The 6,757-nt window shown below is 37.9% G+C and overlaps 1 pseudogene; it reads left to right on the top strand.

The window, feature by feature from the left end:
- The first annotated feature begins 1,223 nt into the window (after window positions 1-1,223).
- On the top strand, window positions 1,224-4,089 carry LOC107715781 (NTPase KAP family P-loop domain-containing protein 1-like; annotated as a pseudogene).
- Window positions 4,090-6,757: the final 2,668 nt, after the last annotated feature.

Below are 6,757 nucleotides of genomic sequence, written 5' to 3'. Positions count from 1 at the left end.
GAATGGATACTAGTGTACTAGCAATTGTGCTGTAAACTGTGCCTGAAGGATTGCTTGCTAATTCTGCTTGGAGAAGGTGAGACATTCTATTCCTCATTATCATATTTTTCATAGTGAGGAATTCAAAGAGATTTGTGTGGTGGCTTAATTTCAAAAGTGCAACACAAACTGATATAGAGGTATATTTTATGTACATTCTAATTTAATATGTTGCTGTCAGCATGTGCATTGGTATGCATTTGCCATATTTTTTGGTATGCTTTTCATTTTTGGTAATCACATACTAAATTGACACCGCATGCCTAGAGCTGAATTGGAAGAAGAAATGTATTGCTTCATAGTATTTGTTTCATAAATTCAGCTATAATAAATTAGCGTTCATGCATATCAACATGTACAGTATGTATTGGAAAACATTTTTTAATTGCTTGCATTTTGGTTTCATTTTCAGGAAGAGTGGTGAACGAAACCCAGTTTTGTGTTTCGTAAATAGAGGACTGATGGCAATCGAAAAGTGTATGGTACACACAATACGAAAGGAACTACAAACTCAAAACTCACGTATACTTGAAAATTCTTGAGTTCAATAAGTTCATAAACAAAAAAGGCCAGGGAAAAAAATAGAGAGAAAGAAAGAAAAATATGCTAGTGGCATAAAAAAATGACTAAATCCTTTACATTCAGTTTTACAGCACTATCTGAGAGTCCTCCACCTATTATTAACGTTGAATCCATTATTCATTCTTTGTTTGAATGAAACAGGGACTTTGCCCTTTCAGATAAACCCAAGAAAAATTGTCTTCTGCACATTTATTGCACTGTATTTAGTCGTTTGTCTGATCTACATTTATGTGACCTGTTTCAGCCACATCAACATCATCGTGTTGCTCATGATTGAAAACAAATAAATGAATAGGTAGACTTCACCCTGAAAACAAACACTGGCCAAAAATAGGTTATAAGGGAATAATTATTCCTTGTGGTTCGTAAAGGCATAAATCATTGTGTTTCAGTGAAGATAACATGAATATGTGTTATGAAACCTCAAATTGAGAGTTACTGAAAAATATACAATTGAAAATATGACAGCTTTTAACTGTTTCGTTTCCAGTGACAGTATCCCTTCGGATAATGTGTATGCTTATGCATTATCAAAAACCCTCACGAAGGTCTCTTCTCCTGTGACAGTGAGTTTGTATTCAGAATGTCACAACAGGATCAACATGGTCCTCAAGAACATTGAGGGTAAGTGCGCACACTTGTCAAACAATTTTAAATGATCGACCCTCCCAGATGTCCTCCAAAAGTCCTGGAGATTTTGACGTTTCTTCTACTTTGTCTCCTATTTTTTAAGTTCATATGAATCAAGAGGCCAAAAATAAGAGAAGATAAGTACACTAAGGAACCAAAGCCTTGCTCAATTACTCCCTCTATTTCTGACATGCTTTCTCTGATCTTGCGGCTCCTCTTCTATCGGCCTGTGTGGACGGAGCAGAATCAGAACATGAAGAACATTCGTTATATGTTTGTGAGGTTCAGCGCATGGCATTTTGCAGGCAGCGACTTTCTCTGGGCGGGACTGGTAATGCAGTTGAGCAAGGCTATTCAGGACAGCTTTGGTAAATTCCAGCTGGGCCTCTTCTGAATCGTCCAACATGACGAAGAGAAAGATGCAGGGAAGAAGAAGATTGAGGATATTCCAAAGAACTGGAGGTCCAAAAAGTTGGGCTGCATCCCCATTTGGGCACTAATACTTATAGGATGCATTGGTTCAATCCTTATTCTGGTTCCTCTCATCATGTTTGGATTTCCTCATCTGAAGGAACACTTAGAAGGAGAAAAGGTTGAGGAGTCCATTGGTTATGGTGCACTGGAAGGTTTTGCCATCGCTGTACTTGGTGTTCCTGCGGTCGGAGCTCTATGATTCATATTATTGTTGTTGAAGAACCTTTTCTTCAACCAAGACCTCAAAATTAGACAAGGGCTGGACAACAAGAAGGTAAGTCAGCAGCTGGGACTAATGCATGAAGTTCGGTTGGAGATGAGACTGCTGTGCTGCTTCATTCACTTCATGGAGATCTTTGAAAGGAGGAGGATCAGGGTGGTGTTGGAGATCACCAACTTGGATCGTTGCACACCGAAGAAAATCGTAGGTGTTTTGGATGCTATCAACATTCTCCTATCTGATGAAGAGAGTCCCTTTATTTCTGTTCTTGCTGTAGATCCAGAAGTCCTGGTTAGACAGGTTCAACAGGCAGAAGACTGTCTAAGCAAAAGAGATTCTGCGTATGACTTTCTAGATCGTATAATCACACTGCCCTTCACCATGCCTCCACTATCTAATGCCTCAAAGTCCAGTGTTTTTGAAAACATTGTCCGTGGTCAGTCTGAGATCTCTGAAAATATTCCTCTTGAAGAGACTGGAACATCTGCTTTAGGAGATCCCGGGACATCATTCTCTGTTGAAGATGAGTATTCTGTAAAGTACAGTGAGGCTGAAGAAGAACAAGCCATCCCCTTTGATTGCAAAAAAAGGAAATGTTGAAACCTTTGCTACAGCAGAAATTAATCTTGAAGAAGTGGATAAGAGTCTGCATTTTTCCATATTACCTCAAGAGATAAAAGCAAACTTCCAGCTTACATATCCGGAGACACCATGTCAATGAGACGAGTAATTAACTCCATTCGAGTAACTATTATGATTATGGAGACCCGAAAATTGAAGCCTCCACCTCCAGAGAAAATTGCTGCGTGGGTGGTTTTGGTGGACCGCTGGCCTTGCAGATTAAGTTGGATTCTTCAATGTGTTGAAGATGACCAACAGAGTGACGAGATAGATGGATCAATTTGTGCTGTTGATAACACCAAGAAATTATGGGATGTGTTCAATTATAACAGTCTGGAGCTCTGCATCATTGGATATGCAGTGAAGAACTTTCTGGAGAGAGACGGGGACCCTGAGCTGTTCGAGATTTTCCTAAAGAACCACTTCAAATTCACTGTAGAGGATCTGGAGAAGTTTAAGCTTTGCACAGTGAACTTAAACTACTCCATCAAGAAAGAGCTGTCCAGGATCCGTGGGAGCCACAGACTCAAGAGAGCAGGGAGAAATGCTTCCCAGTCCCTCTCATCACGAACTGTAATGAACATGAAAACAGAAGATATTTGTCAAGAGGTTTGTAATCTTTTTTAAGAAAAAAAGTCAAAGTTGCAGTTAGTTTCAACATATCAATATTTACACGGTAATGTGTGTGTGTGTGTGTGTGTGTGTGTGTGTGTTTGTTTTTATTTATTTATACAACCACCATTCAATAGTTTTCCAGGATGAATAAAAGTTCATCTATTTGAAACAGAAATCTTTTGTAACATTATAAATGTCTTTACGGTCACATGATAGATTTAATGCATCCTTGCTGAATCAAAATATTAATTTCATTTAAAAACAAAAAAACTTAAACGTTTGATCACATACAGTATGCTGGATATTTATTTTACAGTTTTACAAATTGTATGTACCTATATGTGCATTTTGAAATACTGTATGTACATTTCTTTCTTTTTAGCTGTCAAACCTGAGATTCCCAGAGAAATATCTCGAAACAGTAAGGGAAAATTGCATAGATGGCAGAACGATTCTCTTCAGCGACCCCAAAGACCGCAGGCAAGTCCTGCAAATGACTCTGGGTGAATGGACGTCTTTTAAAATTCATTTCCTCGGGATCATACCTTCTAGTCAGCCAGCTCAGGCAAAAACTCTTCCAAACGCCACAAACCCGAGTGGTCATATGCCTGGCAATGGCTAGTAAGCAGTATAACTGACCTTGAGGTTTGCATCACTGCATTTTTTCCTCCTGTGCATGCTTTCAATGGACTAAGAATGTTTCAGGAAACAATACTGCATTCCTACAAATATCATTCCTCTACAGCAAGGCTGTAAATGGACACCAGCAAATCAGACTACTCAACAAATGATGACACTTAAAAATGGAGTTTTGCTGTGTAGAAAACTTTCAGTCTCCAAACAGATCAAATTTGTAACACACATTATTTATAATGGGAATAAGAAGGTTTTTTTTTTTTTAACCATTAAGAGGCTTTTCCCAATGATTCTAAATAAAATAACCTACTGATTGTCATTTCTGCATGAATAAAAATAATAAAGGAAGCAGCATTTTCTGCAATGTGGAGCATAAAGGGTAATACAAAATGCACCTAAGTTCAAACTTGCGTAAATATTAGCTTTCTTAATCTTGATTAATGTATTGATTCCATCTATTGACTGATACTACAAACCTTATAGGACTGTGCAACTATCTTCTCTAAAAACATGAAAAAAAAACTGTTCAGCTTGTCTACACACAGCAGGTCCAATGATAACACCATTTATAAGGTTAATACTGTCAGACCATCGATCCGTTCTGTGAAGGAAAAATAAACATAATCACATAAGGCATTGGACTTTACAAAGCCAAATTTTGTGTTTGTAAATTATAAGGTTTATATGCATCAAAACTGGTTACATAAACAATCTGCCCGTCAAACAAAGAGATTTTTTTCAGAATAAAAATATTAAAGGAGGCATAAAGCCTAAAAATGAAACAGCATGGTATATTTTGAAAACATATCTCAGAGATCATTTGTACAAGGTTAATATCTATACACATGAAATGTTTATGGCCACCAAAGGTTCATCTCATACAAAGTTGAAACATATAACACAAGTGCAATAAAGCAGTGCCACAAAACATAAAACATCTACAAAAATCCACATGAACATTGTGCAACAGTCAAACAACCTCATATTCCTTTAATCTAAACTAAGGAAATACTACAGTATGTCATGTTGCACGTGAACCATTTTTCATGAAATTCCCAGCTCCAAAGTTTCATTATATCACTCTGAGTTTTTCCATACAAAAACTTTGGCAGTGTTCAGAATATGTACTTTGACACTTTAGTTTTACTTTCTATAAAACTTTAATATAGGACTGAATGACAGCGTGCAGATGTTTTTTTAATCGCACTGCCTGTCACTGAGTTTTACTTTATGCTCTGTGGGAATGGGGTTTCTGAGAAAGCAGAGAAAATATACAGTATATCTCTCATGCAGCTCGGCGACGACCTCCCACGGATCTATGGGGGAACATAACACTAATGCAAAAGTTTGAATTATAAGCTATAATAGTCAAATATGCACCACTGTCATGCAGACATATTAAGGGAATTTAATGGGCCAGGAAAGGGGGGGATATTCTTAACCCTCTCATTCAGAATCAATGCAGGAAAGCGTCCATGGTGTAAGCAGAGGAAATAGCTACACAGTACATGGCGATGTGATTTTAAAATAATATTGTATCGATGGATTCTTTACATGGAAAATGAAAACAACGAGTTCTGCTGAGAGTGCATAGGATAACGTTTAGATGAATACAAAGAAAAGCCTTAAAATACAATACTGCATCATGCAGCATTTTTCCTTTAAGGCTGCTGTCCTGGTCTGCAGGGGCCATTAAGCACATAATGTGCATTTGCGTTGAAAATGCTTGGGAAAAATGCTCACGTAACATGTAGCTGAGTGGTCATTTCTGTAACTAACAATAACATAAACAATATTTGATATCAGGATGGATGAGATGCACATTGTGCCTGTGCCGGCAGGACAATCAACAAGCCGTGGCATTGATTATGGAATTTGACGCATAGAGATGGATAGTAAACCGCCTTCTCACACCACAAGTGTAGTGAGTTACAGTCAGGCACATAGAATATGGATTTATGGCTTTTCATTCAACAAGAGCCTCCATTTACATGTGGTTTTTAGAGCTATAAAGAGTGTTTTACTGAAATTAGATGGGATTCCCTCATGTCAACTAATTTAATAGGGATTCTCCCCTCTTGATTCTGTGCGGACCACTTGGTGAAAACCCCATAAATAAGGGGAATTGCTTTTGATGGTGGACTTTGGCTATATAGAGAAAAGCTAGACAGCCGAGCCTCGTGCAAGCTCTGATTATATCATGTCTCCCGCCGTGAAGGCTGTAGGCTAAGGGTAAAACTAATGAGGAAGTATTTCCTTGGCATTTGCAATTTCTCTCCGAAGGCTAAGGTCGACAAACGCAGCAGCTCAGCTAACAGAGACATCGCTCCCAGAGCAAGCTACACAGGGAGATGAACATCAAACTCCATGAACAGACCGACTGTGGAAGAAACAGAGGAGAGGCAGTCATTCAACATAATCATAGCTGTAGCTCAAACAAGGTTTTTAAAACTAAATGGATTTTGATATGCAGGAAATCCCAACACGAAACATACCATGGCGCATTGACCGTGGATGAATGGCTTAATTTGTGCTAGTGTGAAATTATAGATCACATTTCTCTCTGGCTGAAAAATTTAATTAAACATTCACAGCTGTATTGACTTTACTGATGGATATTCGCAGTTAATAAGCCACTTGTGGCTGACACAAATTCAATATGGGTAATATCTCTATTCTGGAAGAGATGGCGTAAGGGTCGTCTGTCACATCTCTAAACAGAAATAGCAGTAAACAACCATTGCCAAGTTCACAATCCTGATCGATCTGATTGTACGGAACATTTAAAGGGAAATATTCAAAGAATAAAAGAAAAAAAATATTATTTATTCACCCTCATGTTGTTCCAAAGCCATATGCTGTTATTTTTCTCATGCAATATTTTGTACAAATCCTACAGCTCTTTTCCAAACAACATAGTGACCACAGAAGCTATAAAAA

This window comes from Sinocyclocheilus rhinocerous, unplaced genomic scaffold (assembly GCF_001515625.1).
Source record: "Sinocyclocheilus rhinocerous isolate Xijiao unplaced genomic scaffold, SAMN03320098_v1.1 scaffold899, whole genome shotgun sequence".
Lineage (NCBI taxonomy): Eukaryota > Metazoa > Chordata > Actinopteri > Cypriniformes > Cyprinidae > Sinocyclocheilus > Sinocyclocheilus rhinocerous.
Note: the sequence above shows the minus strand (reverse complement) of the source record. Positions and strands in the feature narration are given on the sequence as shown.